This window comes from Amia ocellicauda, chromosome 1, assembly GCF_036373705.1.
Source record: "Amia ocellicauda isolate fAmiCal2 chromosome 1, fAmiCal2.hap1, whole genome shotgun sequence".
NCBI lineage: Eukaryota > Metazoa > Chordata > Actinopteri > Amiiformes > Amiidae > Amia > Amia ocellicauda.
Genome location: NC_089850.1, coordinates 35628743 through 35649429, shown reverse-complemented (window position 1 = coordinate 35649429; position 20687 = coordinate 35628743). Strand labels below are relative to the sequence as shown.

The following is a 20687-nucleotide window of genomic DNA, read 5'->3' as shown; positions in this document are numbered from 1 at the left end:
AGAGAGAGAGAAAGATGGAGTTGGGGTCAAGAGTGGCTGCTGCGCAACACCATAATGGAATCCAATTTGTGAGAAAAATTGGTAGAAGACCACAACCTCTCCTAGAATTACAGTGATTGTTATATCAGCACTGTAATAAGATCTTGTGCAAGCCCTATAATAGGCTATGGCATCTCAGGGGGGAGTTTTATCAGGGTAATGAATTCTTGCTGAAGGAGATCTGTGCGGAAGGCAGCTTCACCAGAACACTGTCCCTGATTGATTACATTATTCACTACCCCCCCCCCAAAAAAAAAAAAAGAAAACACACACCCTTCCTTCTATGGATGTTTTCCTTAGCCCCTCACTCTCAGGAGTGGAAAGCGAGAGTCTGGTCGACGAAAGATCTGTGCCTTGACACCCTCCAGTCACACTTATACATTTCAACTCAATGAAACCACAAGTCACAACCTGAACAAGCCAACTAGCTGTCTCCTTTTTTTTCCTCCATTTTTGGCAATGGAAGTAGCAGATGCTGTTTTTGTTGGAAGGACAGGGCATTGGAATTGCTCTTATACAGGCTTGTGCAACTACTGACGTGTTAGCATAGATAAATCAAATAAAAGTACAATGTAATTAATTTGTACGATTTGGTACTATGGTATGGCCTCACAAATTGTCGTCCAGAACAAATGTAAACAGTGACTAACAAATCTTATAGTTTAATCCCATTTTGAGGACAGCTTTTTGTTTGAGAGATTTCTTATTTGTATCTATTTCAAACCTGGCATCAAGTACAATGTTTTAATGTAAGGTTAGCTTGTGGATTAAGCTTTAATTTGGCCCAGACCTAAATGACCATAGTTAATCATTACATCTACTGGCTTATCTATGGTCTGGGTTTCCATATTTTACATTAGAACATAAGAAAGGCCATTCGACCCATTGTGCTCGTTTGTGATCCAAGGATCCTATCCAGTCTATTTTTGAATGTTTCCAAATTGTCAGCTTCAACCACAACGCTGGGGAGTTTGTTCCAGATTGTGACAACTCTCTGTGTGAAGAAGTGTCTCCTGTTTTCCATCTTGAATGCCTTGAAGCCCAGTTTCAATTTGTGTCCTTGGGTGTGTGTGTCCCTGCTGATCTGGAAAAGCTCCTCTGGTTTGATGTGGTTGATGCCTTTCATGATTTTGAAGACTTGAATCAAGTCCCCACATAGTCTCCTCTGTTCCAGGGTGAAAAGGTTCAGGTCCTCAGTCTCTCAGTAGGACATTCCCTTCAGACCTGGAATAAGTCTGGTTGCTCTCCTCTGAACTGCCTCTAGAGCAGCGATATCTTTCTTGAAGTGTGGAGCCCAGAACTGTACACAGTATCCAGATGAGCTCTAACTAGTGCATTGTACAGTCTGAACATTACTGCCCTTGTTCTCAACTCTACACTATTGACAATATACCCTAGCATTCTGTTTGCCTTTTTTATTGCTTCCCCACATTGTTTGAATGGAGAAAGTGAGGAGTCCACATAGACTCCTAGGTCTTTCTCATACGTTACTTCATCTAGTTCTATTCCTCCCATAGTGTAATTATAGTGGACATTTTTGTTACCTGCATGTATTACCTTGCACTTGTCCACATTGAATTTCAACTGCCAGGTGTTGGTCCACAACTGAATATTATCCAAGTCCCTTTGAATAGCCTGTGCTACCGAGATTGTATTTGCTGAGCCACCTATTTTAGTATCATCTGCAAAATTGACAAGTTTGCTAACTATCCCAGAGTCCAGATCATTAATATAGATTAGAAAAAGCAAAGGCCCTAGTACTGATCCCTGTGGAACTCCACTAACAACCTCACTCCAGTTAGAGCAACTCCTCTAATCGACACCCTCTGTTTCCTACACATCAACCAGTTCATAATACATCTACTTACATTACCCTGAATGCCTACAGCTTCCAATTTGAGGATCAGTCTTTGGTGTGGAACCTTGTTAAAAGGTTTCATTTAAATCTAAGTATATCATATCATATGCTTTCACATGATCTACAGCTGCAGTTGCATGTTCACAAAACTATTAGATTACAGTAAGACATGATCTGCCTCGTCTAAACCCATGTTGACTATCTCCAATTATATGTTTTTCATTAAGATGCATCTAGCCCAGGTGAATTGTTTGTTTTTAATTCTGCTAGTCCCTTTAGTACCTCCTCTTAATTTATCCTGATCTCTCTTAGGGTTTGACTGGACTGATTGTTAACCTATGGTTAACCATTGTGTTGTAACTGCCTTGCATTCAAAGATGTTATCAAACCTCATATTCTTTAACAGCTTGTCAAGCAGAGCATCTGTGAAATGCTATGGACCTTGGTAATTCATATCTGCTTTCTTTTATTCACAGGTTAAAGAGTGACCTAATGTGTCAAACAACTGCTGCATCACATGACAGGAAGCGAAGTGATCTTGCATCTCATAACAAGAAGACGAGAGGGTCTGTCATTTAATTGGTATTTCCAGGTGGTCAGACAGGTCAGTGCATACAAGCAAAACTTTTCCTTTTGAAATTGGTTCATTAATGTATGCTATCTGTTGAATTGTACCCAGGAGTCTGATTGTGTCAGGTCCCAAAAGATAAGCTTCAAGTTACCTCTTTTTGAAAGATGTTGATGTCTTCAATGTGCTTTATGTATGTCATACTAATGTGATATAAGTGGGCTCTCTGTGACGATCTAAAACATCTAAATATACCCCAGCAGAATGTGAATTTCAGCACATTTTTGGAGCCACTGTTCAGGCAATGGAAGATGACATATACATTAGTGCTGCAAATGACTTGAATTGAACTTGTACTGTTATGAAAAGACAGCTCTTTCTTACAAAGTAAACAAGATATTGTGTTAAATATATTTTCCAGACTATTGAGCTTTTGTTTTTAGGTTTGTTTAATGCCTAGTAATTTGCTTTTTGTGCACCTTCTGCACCATAAAAATGAAAACATCCACACCACCTGGTTATGTGATTTGATGTTCATACATTCATTACAATTATTATTGGATGAATATCATTGCCCTGAATGTATTACACTTTGAAAATAAATACTATTAGCTTTAGGGATTTTCTCTCTGCTTGGCCTCATTTCATTGTCTCTGACCAAATAGGATAAAAGCATTCCCAGGGATGAAATCTCGCTATGCATTTGTGAATTATCCTGTTTATGTTTTACCTATATTTAATTCATGCACTGAGGCTATAAGCAGACAGCCAACTAAGAACAATACATTGTGATGCAATAAAATACAGATAATCTAATTGTCCTTTCAAAGAGAGTTAGATTACACAGAGATTGTCCAATATTTCACATGCAGACATCCCCGGTACAGTGTCCTGTGACTTTAGCCTTCCAGGAATGGATTTAACTACAGTAAATCACTGTTTGTTTGTTTGTTTGAAAGGAGGTATTCGGGAATGCAAAAATAACATTTTTCTGGTTTGAGTTTTAATTATCTCCCCACAGAATGGCAAGCTGGAAAAGTAAGTTAATTTTGTAAAATGAGAGAGCCATCAGTAACCTTATTCAGATGCTGTAAACTGCTGTGTAGCCACTGGGTTTTTAGGTTAACCTGTCACTACTGGAGAAGCACAACTGTGTCACCCAGACACATGCAAAAAAATGCTGTAGTAGCATGTGTTAGTGTGTCTAGTACACTGTACTTTAAAGGTCATTAGCAAGTCATTCTGAACATTTCTCTATCATTCTGCAGTTGTTATTTTAGGTATTGATATGTATTAGTGATGCAGCCTAGAGTTTTCCCTCCTCAAGTTTATTTTCTGTGAATTTCGTTTTACCGTTTCATAGCGAAGTAAACTTGTCTTTGGGCATAAAGCTGCCATCAGGATGTGAGGGAACACTAGGCCACTGGAGTGCCAGACAAACACGACCTGATTGTGAATCATCTTTATTTTAAACAAAGCCATAACACACAGTATTAGGTTGACAGCTTTAAAGGTTAAACATGAGCACTGGCTAAGTGTGAAATTGTTAAACTGGACACTCTGCATCAGGAAGTGCATTGTTTTCGATGCATATATGTATATATGTATATATATATATATATATATATATATATATATATATATATATATATATGTATATGTAAGTGTAGTATATAATCATTAGAGATAGAATAATTAAAGACAAAACATTTTTCTAATAACATAGGTTTGTGATATATTGGAACTACTCTGTATGTCAAGCACAGAGGATGTTATTGCTAGCAGTGTCCATTCTAGAACTTGGGATGGATGGAATTGAGCAACATGACCTTCAATCACAACCTTAACTCATTGCAGCGGTACTGCATTTGAGGATGTTAAATTTGTCCCAAAATGGACAAGGAATGTATTCTAAGATCTTAAATTTTGTGTTTGTATGATTTCTTTCTTCTAATACAGAGGAATATGTATGGAGGTAACAATAAGCTGGGTTGAAATACTTTTTTGAATGTATTCAATAATGGGTTATTTTCAATTTGCTACAGTACTGTAAGCAGTTACCCTCCTATTGGATATTTAATTAATACATGGACGTTTTGTTTGATAAGCACATTTAAGGTGTGAAAATGTTATATAGTAATTGTGGTAGTCTAGTATTATATAGCACATTTTCATGTAATGTTCATGTTCGATATCCTTTGGCAAAATATATGCTGCAAGAAACATCTAACGAATAAAAAGAAAACTGCTTCAGTGACCCTTTTCTCATAGTTACAATTTATAATTGATTTTAAATATCTGTCTTGATGTGCTTCTTTGTTCTAATATGTTTGCTGAACTTCAGATATTGCTTTGCTTGAGGGAGAGCTGGCCCATATGTGCTCCAGCTGTTTTTATTGTAAGCAATCTGTGAGAATTGTATCTGTGGAATAGGTTGGGAGATAGATGATTTTCTGTGCTTATTAGAGACTGCTGCATAGCCCTGAATCACATCATCAGTTCCCAAAGTCCTTTTAATAGCCTGTGGAGGGAAATACTGTGAATCTGGATCAGGCATGTGTTTTATGTATTTATTTTTAGTTTTTATATATATATATATATATATATTCTTTACCTGTGCCTAAGATCTCAAAACTAATGAAGGTGAACCATTAGAAGACACAGTTCTTCAGGGTGAATAATTTGGAGTATTCCCTCAATCCAGAAGTTTGAAGAGTTTATTTTGAATTAATTTTGATTCTCAACTGGCATGAGTGATAGGGTGGAATGGGATAGATCCTTCTTTCTTTACTTCTTTATTTATGCATGTGTTGATTTATTTATGTATGCATTTATTCATTCATTCATTGCTTGAATAAATGTATTATTTTCAAGTGAACATAAGAACTTAAGACCTGCTTCAAATGGTCTTGACAGATATCTTCCTGATGAAATTAGCATTGTCTGTAGTTTGCCTAAATTGAAGTCAATTCAGTTCAGCTGCTGAGTTGGTGAAAGTAACCATGTTGTAGAAGGGAGATTTTGTCTAGGACTTGCAGGAATTCGTTTGCAGGAGGAGCCAGGTGTGGCCTGTTAGGTGTGAATTGGGGGTAGGTAGACAAAAGCTACTTACTTGTTGAGAAAGAGCTGCGCTGTTTCTCGTTGACAAAAGTTAGGCAGTTGACTAGCAGCAGGAACCAAGAGACGTAAAAAACAAAACAAACAAAAAACTAACATTTAGAAGCATGTGGCCACTACAGTGTCAGGTTTGCAGAATAATTGCCTTCCTGGATGAACTCATCCAAGAAGGCTTCATTTGTGAACGTTGTCAACAGGTTGAAATCCTGGAGATTAAGGTTCGTGATCTTGAGGCTCAGCTTGTCAATCTGCGCTGTATTAGAGATATAGAAGAATTGGTCAATCAGCCCATGAGAGAGATGGTGTGCACGCCAAAACCTAGGAGAGTTGAGACCTTAGAGCAGGACAGCGTAGAGAACTGCTGGGTTACAGTAGGTCATAACTGCAGAAAAGGGCGCACACAACCCTTAGAGACATCCCTAGAGCTTGAATTGCCCAACAGGTTCCAACTGCTGGAGAATCATTTAAACTAGGAACCAGGGGGGCAGGGAGCTCTGACAATGGAAGATGTTCCTCTAAGGAAAGAAAACCAAGGGAAACTGCTAGTAGGAAAGCCCTGAAATGTTTGTACCTCAATGCCAGGAGTATAAGGAACAAGATGTTAGACTTGGAAGCCACAGTGCTAGCATGTGACTATGATGTTGTAGGAGTGACAGAAACATGGCTTACAGACAATTATGGGGATGAATACAAGTTGGAAGGATACACACAGTTTTAGGAGAGACAGGCAAAATTGAAGAGGGGGTGGGGTAGCATTATATGTGAAAAATGACATTGAGGCAGAAGAACTTGTATTAGATCCCAGTAATGAAACAGAATCTTTGTGGGTGAAACTTTTGAACAAGAGATCTGGAGGATTAGCGGTAGGAGTGTATTACAGGCCACCAAACTCAGATATTCAGAAAGATGCTGCATTGTACAGTGTAATTAGGACTGCATGTAGCAAGGATGTGGCTGTTATAATGGGGATTTAAATTTCCCAAACTTAGACTGGGAAAGCCCAGTTGGGACTACAGAAGCAGAAATCGAAATGGTTGAGATGGTAAATGACTGCTTTCTAACTCAATTTGTCAGGGAACCAACCAGAGAACGTGCATGCATTGACTTGATCTTTTCAAATGACCAAAGAGGAAGAAAATGTTGTGTAGTGCATACAAAAGGGATGGAGACGAAACAAAATACATAGAATATGTTGAGCTGCAAAGAGATCTTAAGAAAGGGATCAGGAAAGCAAAGAAGGAAATAGAAAGAAACATAGCTCTTGGAGCTAAAACTAATGTAAAGAGCTTTTTTCAATATTACAACAGCAAGCGGTCAATAAAGGAGGAAGTGAAACAGATAAATGGCAATTTGGGGAAGCAATAAAAAAGGCAAACAGAATGCTAGGGTATATTGTCAAAAGTGTAGAATTGAGAACAAGGGCAGTAATGTTCAGACTGTACAATGCACTAGTTAGAGCTCATCTGGATACTGTGTACAGTTCTGGGCTCCACACTTCAAGAAAGATATCGCTGCTCTAGAGGCAGTTCAGAGGAGAGCAACCAGATTCATTCCAGGTCTGAAGGGAAAGTCCTACTCAGAGAGACTGAGGGAACTGAACCTTTTCACCCTGGAACAGAGGAGACTACGTGGGGACTTGATCCAAGTTTCCAAAATCATGAAAGGCATCGACCACATCAAACCAGAGGAGCTTTTCCAGATCAGCAGGGACACACGCACCCGGGGACACAAATGGAAATTGGGCTTCAAGGCATTCAAAACGGAAAACCGGAGACACTTCTTTACACAGAGAATAGTCACAATCTGGAATAAACTACCCAACGATGTGGTAGAAGCTGAAAGTTTGGGAACATTTAAAAATAGACTGGATAGGATCCTTGGATCACTTAGTTATTAATGGACACCAAACGAGCACGATGGGTCGAATGGCCTCCTCTCGTTTGTAAACTTTCTTATGTTCTTTTGAAGTCCAGTTTGTCTAGTTCATGTCACATGTTGAAATTGTTTTATTTTTCATTAATGGGTACTGCTTTCAGGAACAGCTTCTCATATATCCCAGCACCTCACATAATCATATCAAATACTTACTCTATATATATATATATATATATATATATATATATATATATATACACACTCACCTAAAGGATTATTAGGAACACCATACTAATACTGTGTTTGACCCCCTTTCACCTTCAGAACTGCCTTAATTCTACGTGGCATTGATTCAACAAGGTGCTGAAAGCATTCTTTAGAAATGTTGGCCCATATTGATAGGATAGCATCTTGCAGTTGATGGAGATTTGTGGGATGGACATCCAGGGCACGAAGCTCCCGTTCCACCACATCCCAAAGATGCTCTATTGGGTTGAGATCTGGTGACTGTGGGGGCCAGTTTAGTACAGTGAACTCATTGTCATGTTCAAGAAACCAATTTGAAATGATTCGACCTTTGTGACATGGTGCATTATCCTGCTGGAAGTAGCCATCAGAGGATGGGTACATGGTGGTCATAAAGGGATGGACATGGTCAGAAACAATGCTCAGGTAGGCCGTGGCATTTAAACAATGCCCAGTTGGCACTAAGGGGCCTAAAGTGTGCCAAGAAAACATCCCCCACACCATTACACCACCACCACCAGCCTGCACAGTGGTAACAAGGCATGATGGATCCATGTTCTCATTCTGTTTACGCCAAATTCTGACTCACCATCTGAATGTCTCAACAGAAATCGAGACTCATCAGACCAGGCAACATTTTTCCAGTCTTCAACTGTCCAATTTTGGTGAGCTTGTGCAAATTGTAGCCTCTATTTGTAGTGGAGATGAGTGGTACCTGGTGGGGTCTTCTGCTGTTGTAGCCCATCCGCCTCAAGGTTGTACGTGTTGTGGCTTCACAAATGCTTTGCTGCATACCTCGGTTGTAACGAGTGGTTATTTCAGTCAAAGTTGCTCTTCTATCAGCTTGAATCAGTCGGCCCATTCTCCTCTGACCTCTAGCATCAACAAGGCATTTTCGCCCCCACAGGACTGCCGCATACTGGATGTTTTTCCCTTTTCACACCATTCTTTGTAAACCCTAGAAATGGTTGTGCATGAAAATCCCAGTAACTGAGCAGATTGTGAAATAGTCAGACCGGCCCGTCTGGCACCAACAACCATGCCACGCTCAAAATTGCTTAAATCACCTTTCTTTCCCATTCAGACATTCAGTTTGGAGTTCAGGAGATTGTCTTGACCAGGACCACACCCCTAAATGCATTGAAGCAACTGCCATGTGATTGGTTGGTTAGATAATTGCATTAATGAGAAATTGAACAGGTGTTCCTAATAATCCTTTAGGTGAGTGTATTCTTGACTTATATGCTATATCATCATATATAGGAAATGTTCTGTGTTGAAAATAGTGAAATTAATATCCTCCCTATTTACCTCTTTGCTTGATTTAAAAAAAAATAAACTGGTATACAGAGCCCATAAACAGAAACTGAAATGCGGGAAATATGAGGGATTTTATTTGACTTGCTACAGATGAAACTGGCTTCTGAGTTCATGGTGCTTAATTACAGCCTTTCTGACAGATTTGAAAGAGGAAAAAAAATGCATGAAGGTCTGCAAATAATTCATTTTTTATGCAACATATCATAATTAGAATGAGCCTCTTTGAACTGTCCCCTGTGCGAATCGTGTGGAAATCTGGCAAAAGCTCACACCCAAATTGCTCAGCCTGTTATTGGCTGGACATCTGGTTATCTCACACCCACGGGCCGCATGGTGTCTGTTGACAGCAGGGCTGCATGGAGCTTACAAGCAAGCAGCTTTCTGGGAGCCACCTGAAGATGCTCTAATGCAGCAGTCTTGCCATCTGCTATCGTACATTCAATTAATATTGTTCCAAGCACACACAGCAATGTCTTGATATAGTGCTGGTACTATTAATATCATTTATTAATTATCTAGGTTATGGAAAATGCACGTAGGGTATTTTAATATGTACATGTGCAGTTAATTACACTTTATGAATGTACATGTTTGCATGCATTGTTGGCTATAAAGTTCGTACATTTGAGCTTATTTGTTTGGAAAGATGCATTTGTCTTAACCTCATTCACAGGGTCAGTCTTCACTGCCTTTTAAGAAAAGCACGTGTATTGTGCAATTGTTTTAAAGGTCGCCCACATTTAGTTATAAAATTGTGTGAAGTGGTAGTTTGTGTTACAACAGGAGCATTTTAGCATAAAAAGGTTTCCTGAGTAATAAGCGCACAACCTATTTCAGACTGGTTATTATTGAATTCAGGACATGAAAGCACACGTCTCCTTATATCGCTATAAGAGACGGAGAGCGTTCCATTTCCCAGGGAGAGCAGCAGGAGTGTGTGACACTGGGAATGTGTTTGCTTAAAATTAAAAGTTCTGTCAGAGGAAGCATTCGCATGAATTTCAAATCAGCTTGGAGCTAAAGTGGCCTCCGTGGGATGGCTGTGATAACCCTGCTGCAATATTTAAGGGCTTGCTACTGATAAACACTTACGTTGTCTTGCATTATTACATCGTTACAGCTGAGTGGATCTTTCTTTGTCTTTCTCCTCAAGACGAAGTCAACCAAAGGAAGGGAATCTCATTACCCATTTAGTCTGCTTAAATATTTGATTCGGACTGGCAATGGGCGTGAGTTTACCTACTTCTTCAGAATGAAAGCAGTGTCCTCTTCTGCACTGCTAACCTTCTTCCCTTCCTCATCTTCATCAGCACTGGCTTGTTACCAACATGGCGAAGCCGCTCACATTGTGTATATGATCCTGTTATGGAGACTTCACTCCCTTAGACTTGGAGGAATGTATAAACCCCAACCATGTCAGGGCAGCAGTCTTTGGGGTAGTGAGATGTGTTTGTTGTTCTCTTTGGGCTGTGAGGTGTGACTGAGGCCGCACTTCAAATCTGTGATGTGACCATATGCACTGCGTGTGCAGCTGTATACAAGATTTCATCATTCTTTTGTAAAGAGCTCTGTTTCAGGCAGATCCCAAGAGATGTATTAATTAATGAACTAGCTTCATTAATTAATTCTGGATCCACATAAGTGGCCGAGGGATACACAGTAACCCACACACATTGCCCTCTGCTTTCCCTCTCCTATTTTCTCTTCATTTTGTTCCTGGAATGAGAACGTGTTTGAAAGAAAGTATGTTAGGTGTTTTTTTATAAGGAAAAATACATTTCAGAGAAGTCAAAGGAAAAAAAACACAAAGCAATATGTGTATGCATGTGTATGAGAGAGAGAGAGAGAGAGAGAGAGAGAGAGAGAGAACAATCATAAACATTCCTCCACAGAAGAAAATGAAATAGAAACATGTATAATTTTGAATAATAAAATATTTCAGTACAGCATCCATAAGGAATTTAATTATATCAGAAGTAGACTGCAGAATCCACCCTTAGATTCATTGTACAATAACAGCCATGAACTGGAGATGAGCACTAAGGGGTGAGTGTCTCATAAATATCAAGAGTGATACTGATCACATTAGAAACAACAACATCATCTCAATGCAGGAACCAAAACAATGCATTGCAAATTCAATTAACAAGACTAATTAATTCAATTATATTGGTTAGGGGGAAATTAATTATTCATCTTATTTTAAATACTCCACAGTCCCAAACATGGCATGTGAGAAGTAAATTCTTTCAACAACAACTGAAATAAAACTGAAATAAAATAAAATAAAGCTGATCTTCTGTTCTGGGTCAATGTAATTTGCAATGTAAATTGAATTTGTGTTTGAAATTCTGTATCGTGTTTAGTTATACATGTCCATGTGTTTTTAAAAGGGTCTAGTGCTGTAGTTGACTTCGTAGTTGATTATCCATAAGGTCAATCTAAAAGCCTGGTCTAAACTGTATAAAAAATACAGTTAGAGAAAGGAAAAAAAATCAATTTACTGTGTTATCAGAAGATTCTCTGTGAACTTCATCTAAACAAATTATCTAGAGATTCAAATCACTTTAGAAAAACCTTTGTGGTACAGCAAAAAAAAAAAAAAAAAGACATTTAAAATTAGATAAACCAGACAGTACCCTGCTAATAAGCATTTCTAAATTTGTCTTTTTGAGCTTTATCCTGCTGTGAGTAATGGGGAATCAACATTTAACCTTGAGCCAGAGCTGTTGTTTCACATTAAATCTCAAATGCCCACCAACAAACCTGAGTATTTTAAGGGAATAATCTGTTCTGTTTTCACCCTCTGTTTCCACAATGATCTATAATTAAATAGAGGACACCATCACAGAGTAAATATTTTTCTTCTTCTTTGCCTCTTCCTCTCTGATCCAATTCCCATTATTTCATATAAAGAAAAAAAAAAAACCTAGCTGGCTACATTACATTACATTCTGAATAGCAGCCTTCACCAATTTAATCAAACTCTTGTATTGTGAATATAGTAATGATTCACATCTTTTGGGAATATTAGTGATGCATTTTTGGAATTTTTATCAGGTCTCTGCATCCATTAGTGTTGGTCTCTATACTTGTTTGTTCTACAAATAATATGGCTTGGGTGATTTATGCTGTAAATGCAACAGCTTTTATTGTATTATAAAGATATTGTAGAAAGTACTAAAACTAGATACATTGATAACACACACACACACACACACACACACAACGCTGCAAAATTCCCTTCTGTTGTATTCAGTGCCCAGTATAAGAGATGGTTTAGATATAGAAAAATTCTGATAATAGAAGGAAATTGGTTTTGAGCTGAGAACGGCAGTGTTTTAGGCCTAATAGATAAGCATACTTGCTTCCAGGCTTGAAGGTCCCTAGTTGAAACCCAGAGATAACCAGATTCTTTGCAGACTCCGACAATGATGGAGTAGCTGCCAGTCAATGAGGGAGGAGCGGGTCTCAACTTGAAGATGCTGATCTGCGCTAACAAGGGATTTTGAGTTTAACAGCCACTGCAAATCAAATTGCTTTTGATGAGAATAATTTTTAAAACCAAAAAGGTGATATTTTTTTTGTTGGTGGCTTTCATAAGGATTGGTGCCACAGACATCACCATAATAGCGTATAGTTTCAGAGCAAAAATATTTTCAATTCCCTCCTGCAGTGTAAGAGCTGTGTAATGTCTACTGCACTAGTAAGACTGTTATACAGATAGATTACAGCAGTTAGAAATCCACCATGGGATTGAAGTGTAAGAACCTGTTTATTGAGGTTATTCCATGAAAATTTGTTCCTGACACAAACTAGGATGATTTCTTGTCATGTACTGTTCCCCAATAATATTCTGCACTGATTAATTCCAGCGGCTTGAACTGATGCTGTCTGTATGTGTATTTTTGTCCATACACACACATACACGTTTATATTACTAAGAGGGGACTATCATTCTACACAGCCAAGTGGGGACCACCACCACCAACACTTTCATAAAACAAAACATACATAGAAAATTATGTTTTGAGCTCCGAATTGATAATATTTGTTAAACTGTTTAAAATATATTTAAAAAAAAGCCAAGTGAGGACCTGACCACATTTACCCTACAAAGTGGGGTCCTGCATAGAGAGCCTGTGACCTGGGCTTTTCACAACCACTGTTTATCTCACAGTTGAAACTCTTTGCTGTACAAAACTTTATCCTAGTAATGAATGAAAACATAAAAAAAACATTGTGAAACAGAAAAACTCCACTGTATATAATAGCAAGCAAATTAATTCATTAAAAAAACATGAAAAGCTTAAAAAGTCAGGAAGATAATTCAATTGTTTCTGAGATTAAACAATCCTTTAGTTAGCTCATACATATAAATATATATCTTTATATATGTTCCACTCTTAACTCTGTTCATCCAGTAGTATTAAATACATCATAGTTACTAGTAAACTACTACTAGTATTATAGTTAAATAGTTCAGATAATAGAATATTTATCATGTATTCACACTTCACTTTAAAAAATATAAGCACATTCAGTAAATATATATTTTAGATATAAGTATTTGATTTTATTCAACTCAATACAAAATGGCTTGTTAAACTGCTTTTAAAAACATTATGTTTAAAATGTAATTAGTGTGTGTATGTGTGTCATCCTGGGATATATAATAAGGGGGAACTTCACGCTCTGCAGTCTTAGTAGGGACTTCATAGGGACGATAGGTTGCGTATGCAACCCCGTTTATCTGAAAAAGGAAGCACTGCCCAAGGGGGGGGGGGTTTCTGCGCACTTCCGTAGGAACCCGATCGAAACGTCACTCTAGCAAAGCTGCCATTGGCCCCTGCACTCGTCACTCAGAACAGGTCCCTTCCCACTTCCTGTTCTATAAAACGTGATGTCAGCGCAGGTTCGTCCTCTTTTGCCAGGAGCCAGGACTCCCACGTGACCTTGCAACCCTTGGGCAGTTACTGTATAACAAAACCATCGCAAGGGAGGAGGCAGCAAGCTGATAAGGGAGCCTGCCCCGAGGTGCACCGCTAGGGGGTCTCGGCAACACAGCTTCAGACAGTAATCCCAGGGAGCCCGTAGGGCCGCACCTGAGCCGTCCACGAGCGAGGACCATAGTCACGCTCTACCGGGAACTGTCTGCAATCAGCATATACAAAGCGGGGCTACAGAGGTTAACTCTTACACCCTCTGCTTACAAGAGCAAGGCTGGCTGCTCTACTAGTACAGCTAGGAGCGAGGCCGTAATCTACTTGCAAATGTCTGGCGCGGGCAATCAAGCACTTGTGCGGCCTCCGCGCAATATCATGGCAGTGGACCCCTGATCCAATAGGAGCGGGGCCACAGACCCAATGAGAAAAATACAATACATTACATTATTTGTCATTTAGCAGACGCTCTTATCCAGGGCGACTTACATTTGTACCCATTTATACAGCTGGGCATTTTACTGGAGCAATCTAAGTGAAGTACATTGCTCAAGGGTACAACAGCACTGCCCCACCTGGGATTTGAACCCACAACCTTCCAACAACAATATACAATATAACAATATACAATATAAACATATCACGTGACAGCAAGACCTTCATGCTGTCAGCGGGCAGCACAAGAGCATCCAACTCAACTAAACAGCACAGAGTGGAAGAGCTCCATTGTGCTGACAATTTAGATTTCGTACAAAAGCACTATATACACCACGGGGCGCAGGAACAAACTCACGTGCCGCCCATGGAACACAGGAGCAGTTGACGCCTGCTGGTTAGACCGGCTTAACGCAGGGCAATATTAGCTCTACTGTGTTAACAAAGGAACTATATACACAGCGAGGCAGCGAAACTCAAGCGCCGTCAGCTGGGAACAGTGGCAGTGAACTCCATTCTACAATTTTAGAACAGAGCCACAGTCCTGCTGTTTAACACATAATACCTATATACACATATATACATCACGGGGTGCAGGAGCTGGCTCATGCGCCACACGTGGAACACAGGAGCAGTTGACACTGTCGAATAGCACAGATAATGCAGGGCAACTACAGCTCTACTGTGTGAATAAATTAATTATGTACACAGCGGGGCACTGGAGAACTCAAGTGCCCTCCACTGGAGGACAACAGCAGCAGTCCCCTGCTCTATGGCATAATACAGCCAGAGCGGGCCACAGACCTGCTGACCAATATACAGAGCGGGATACAGGCCAAACTCATGCACCACCGCAACACAATTATAATGAATGAACTATATACAGGGCGGCCTCGTAAGGGCCTGTAGGCCGCATGACAAGCCCTAGGAACACATCGACAGGGCTGTCTGTACATCCAGGAGCAGCTCACATGGGTGCTCAACTGGAAGGCATAGTCCGGTGGAAGGGAAAGACACAGTTCACTAGCTCCCTCAGGATGCACTTACAGGGGCAGACTGGGAGAGTAAACGCAGGAGCCAGAGCACGTAGGCTACTGGGGCTCGACTGCAACCAACACCGGGTTCCCAATGGAAGGGACCGGTCCCGTCACATCCAACCTGTAGAACCGGGCAAATGTAAGCGGCGAGGCCCAAGCTGCAGCCACACAAATGTCTGCCAAGGGGGTACCTTGAAAAAGGGCCCACGATGTGGCAACGCCTTGAGTCGAGTGGTCCACCAGGTGACCAGGCACCGGGGTCCCGGTGGACTCATAGGCCAAGGTAATGGTGTCCACAATCCAATGCAAGAGGCGCTGCATTGAAAGCGCCTGGCTCTTTGTCTGCGCTCCATAAGACACAAACAGTTGGTCTCAGTGCCAAATGGACTTAGTGCGTTCCAAATAGCACCTGAGGGCCCGCACAGGGCAGAGCAGGTGAAGCCGACTCTCTTGCTCTGAAGCGAAGGGAGGAGGGTGAAAAGCCATCAACTCAATAGGCCTGTTGACATGGAATGGAGACAGCACTTTCAGGAGGAACACAGGGTTAGGCCGTAGTGTGACCCTGGAGCCATCTCCCGCAAAATGGACACACGATGGGTGTACGGACAGGGCGTGTAACTCGCTCACGTGTTTTGCAGAGGTGATTGCCAGCAAAAACGCAGTCTTAAGTGACACCAGCTTCAGCTCAGTTGAGTTCAGTGGCTCAAATGGGGTTTGGGAAAGTGCGTCCAGCACTACATCAAGGCGCCATGCGGGCAGTGAAAGGGTTCAAGGAGACCGTAGCCGTCGAGCTCCCTTTAGAAACTGCACAGCCAGTAAATGAGATCCAGGAGGCTCGCTATCAATCCGAACATGACATGTGGAGATGGCTGCCAGATACACTTTGAGCGTGGATGGGGACTTGCCCTGGTCCAACAGCTCTTGTAGAAATTGCAATATGACCCCCCAATTAATTGGGTCTTGACCGCCGTCTTGGCACCAGTTGCTAAACGTCCTCCAGCGGTAGGAATACTGCAACCTCCTAGAGTGAATAGTGGCAACTACCGCGTCCGACAGACCCCAGGCATTCAATCGCTCCCGCTCAGGGGCCAGGCCCAGAGCTGGAGGAGGCCCAGATTGGGGTGCCAAAGCGTGCCCTGCACCTGGGACAAGAAGTGCGCTCTCACTAGGAGCTGCCAAGGCTCTCCGTGGAGGAGGGTGATCGGGTCTGCGAATCAGAATTTGCGAGGCCACCGTGGGTATATCAGCAGAACTGTCGCTCATTCTCTCCTGACCTTCTCCAGGACCACCGGGAGAAGGGGGAACGGTGGGAACACGTAAAAGAGACAGCGTGGCCACGTGTGGGCTAGAGCGTCGATCCCTAGGGTTTCTGAGCGGTCTCGGACAGAGAACCATAGTGGGGAGTGTATGGACTCTGCCGAGGCAAAGAGATCCACATCCGCCCTGCTGAACCGGCTCCACAGTTGTTGTACCACAAGCGGGTGGAGGCACCATTCCGAGACCAGGGGGCCTTCCCGAGAGAGGAGGTCCGCCGCTGTGTTGGACAGGCCTGGGAGGTGAACTGCTCTGATGGAGCGGAACTGTGGCTGCGCCCACAGAAGCAGACGGCGTGCTAGACAGTACAGTCTGCGTGACTGGAGACCTCCTTGCCTGTTGTTATAGGCAACCACCGCTGTGTTGTCCGTACGAATCAGCACATGTCTGTCCCGCAGGACTGGCAGGAAATGAGACAGTCCAAGGAGTGCTGGCTCCGTCCACCTGCCTCGGACTCCATGTCCGTCGCAGACTGCTCCCCAACCCTGCTTGGAGGCCTCTGTCGTCATGACTGCTCGGTGGTAAACCGGCCCCAGGGGCACAGCGAGGGTCAAATTGTGGGGGCTCTGTGACTGTGACTCGGCATGCTCGATTGCGGCGAGGGTGCATCCTGAGAGACCCAAACCACCACTGCAATGGCCTCAACTGGAGGAGGCCGAGAGGGAGGGTATGTGATGCAGCCACTAGGAGGCCCAGCAGCCTCTGGCAAAGGGAGAGACACGTGTGTATTGAGGCAACTCTCTGGCGCTAGCGTGGCGAGCATGGCAACGGTATCGAGGCACAGTCCGAGGAACTGTGCCTGCTGAGTTGGCGTCAGGCGGCTCTTCTCTCGATTGACCCGAAGGCCCAATTCGGGCCTAAAATCAGGTCTGTGTGAATCTGAACCTGCTCCCTTGAGTGAGAACAAACCAGCCAGTCGTCTAGATAATTGAGGACGCGGACCCCCTGGCAACGCAAGGGGCTAACACGACGTCCATGCACTTGGAAAAAGTGGCACTAGCGACAGGCCGAAGGGGAGAACAGCAAACTCGAATGCTCGGCCCTCGAAGGCGAAGTGGAGAAACTTCCTGTGGAGTAGCCAACTGATATAATTTGGAGCACCCAAGAGTCTTGGAGTTGCCAATTGGAGAGTTGCTGGGGGGTGTAAGGGTGGACCAGAGGCTGCTGGAAAGCCTCAGGGATGGGGCTCGGATGGTGGAGGAGGTGGGGTCGGGCCGGGTCCCCTACTACCACGAGCTACCATGAGCCACCAGGGGCCAGGACGGCGAGCCTGGGGGGGGCGCCTGCCTGCCAGTAAGACGCTGGCGGAGATCGGCAGGTGGGCAGGGCTGTGACCTGGGCTGTGGCCTGGGAGCCGTGGTCGGGGGCCTCCCCACCGTATAGCTGCCGCAGACGGCCTGCGTTGCTGAGCCTGAGGTGCCACTGGTGACCAGCTGGTGAACAACACTATGAAGTGAGCCAGCCAGCTGAAATACGCAGTTTGAATGTTTATTACAAACACAGACACAGAGAGCTTACGTTCCTGAGTCAAGCGAAGAGGCAAAAGAGGACGAACCTGCGCCGACGTCACGTTTTATAGAACAGGAAGTGGGAAGGGACCTGTTCTGAGTGACGAGCGCAGGGGCCAATGGCAGCTTTGATAGAGTGATCGATTTTCGATCGGTCATTGTATACTATTCAAGTGGTGTCGCTCTGTGCTATCGCAGTGGGGACTCCACTGTAAGGGCTGGTATTATGAGATGTTATGAGGCCTGTGAGGATGTGGACTATACAATAAGATGAGCTTTAACATATTTTTCTTTGTTTGTTGTAACACTTTTTTTAACAATATAGTTAAACACACACCCTGGTGTGTGAGTGTTGTTCTGGCCTATTTAAGTGGGGACTCCATTTTACTAAATACTCTGAGAAATATAAACAAAATAGGGGATGAGCATACTTCCATAATATATTTCAAAATATATTTCTATTAATTCTGCTTCTGATGTGTTAAATGTTCTTGCGTTGTACTTACACAGACACACTGGTGTGTGAACATCGGTCTGTGCTATCCAAGAGGGGACTTGTCATTGGTAACTATCCAACTGGGGACTCTATTGTAAAGTTTACAGTTTCTTCACAGGGAATTAAGGACTCGATAAGTTGTAGCACCAATTATTGCATTTATACACAAACAAACAGAAAAATATTGAATTATCAATTTAATTTAATAGTTGGCAGTAAAACTACTGACTTATAACTCCAGTTACTCTTACACTGGTGTGTGAGCGTCGGTCTGTGCTATCCAAGAGGGGACTCGTGTCATTGGTTACTATCCAACTGGGGACACAGGAGTGTGAGTGTCATCCTGCACCATATAAGTGGGTTGCTAAAACTATTATCACACGCACATGGCGTGTTAACCCTCCTGTTATCCTCAAACTTACTAACATCTTTTATCCTTGGGGTCAATTTGACCCCAGCAATTTAAACCACGAGAATATGATTTTTACCCAAGTTTATGTGTCAGGTACTTTGTTTCTTTGTTGACTACCTAAATAGCCCTTTAAATAAAACATAACCCCCACCCACCCCCCTCTTATACATCCAGAATACCTATTGTGCAAATATGGAAAAATATGCAAATCACCATAAAATCTCACTGATTGACCTAAAATTGGAAAGAAAGATCTTTTTGGTGTTTTAATGGCTTTATATTATTTCTAAGTACAGATTTTTGTTATTTATAACATTTGGAAAGAAAAACAATTTCTGTTATCAAGGATAGTAATATGCATTATGTTCAGGGTCAATTTGATGCATAGCTGGACTGTGCATCACATGCTGCCCATATTTTGATACCATATTTGGTCGGTTTGCTTAATATGTATTGTCTGAAGGGACAGCGCCCATGAAATGCAACCAGACATTCATCCACAGTGATATGGGGGCCTGCATTGTAAAGAAAGGGTAATCGCTGGACCCACTTGTCCCATACATCCTGTATTGCTGCGAGTTTGTCACGCTCTCGTTGGCCCTGCTCTGTTTCTCTGTCATCAAAATGTATGAGAGACATGGTGGCTGGAAATATTGTCCTTCCAGTGTCAGCACTCCAAAGGCTTGCTGTTGCTTCTCCTTTTGACTTGTACCCTCCTGCCAAAATGAGCAACCCAATGTAGGCTTAGTGTTCTTTGGGGTAAATTTGGCCCCAGGCTGTTTTATCTGTATAAAACATATAAGAAATATCAAAATTTTACACACATTTGTTTTGGTTGTTTTGGATGATATTGAGGTCACTATAACATGCAATTTTATAATCTTCAAAAAACTTCACTCTGCTTTAGGGCCCTAACCTAACATAACAATACCTGTAGTATTGCGAGAACCACTGATAGTTCACCCAACATAGGTGAGGAGAAAACATATACAAGCTTGTTCAGCAGCTTTCTAAAACATTTATCTTGGTGCTCTGTGGGCTCTTTCTTTATGCTCTCTCTCAATTAAAAATGACCTTGAAGCAAAGGTATTCTGTCAATAAGGTTTTGCCACAGCTCTTTGACACAGGATGTTGAGGAGGACCCTGATTATGTGTGGTGTGGATGCGAGTGAGGGACCCGTTGCAGTGCAGCATTGCAGGCTTTTCATCCTCCTCCCTTCGCTTCAGAGCAAGAGAGTCGCCTTCACCTGCTCTGCCCTGTGTGGGCCCTCAGGTGCAATTTGGAACGCACTAAGGACATTCGGCGCTCAGACCAACTGTTTGTGTCTTATGGAGCGCGGACACAGGGTCAGTTGCTTTCAATGCAGTGCCTCTCGCATTGGATTGTCGACATTATTACCATGGCCTACGAGTCCACCGGGACTCTGGTGCCTGAACACCTGGTGGCCCACTCGACCCGAGGCGTTGCCACATCGTGTGTGCTTTTTCAAGGTTTACCCTTGGCAGACATTTGTGCAGC

At 42.3% G+C, this 20687-nt stretch overlaps 1 protein-coding gene across 2 annotated transcripts in view; it reads left to right on the top strand.

Annotated features, from left to right (window-relative positions):
* LOC136749138 (leucine-rich repeat and fibronectin type-III domain-containing protein 2-like) overlaps positions 1-20687 on the top strand; it is a 157464-nt gene that overhangs the window by 51094 nt on the left and 85683 nt on the right. For both annotated transcript variants that reach the window (XM_066703134.1, XM_066703126.1), the window contains exon 2: positions 2374-2501. The gene's annotated coding sequence lies outside the window, so the exon portion shown is untranslated. The remainder of the gene's footprint in view (positions 1-2373; positions 2502-20687) is intronic.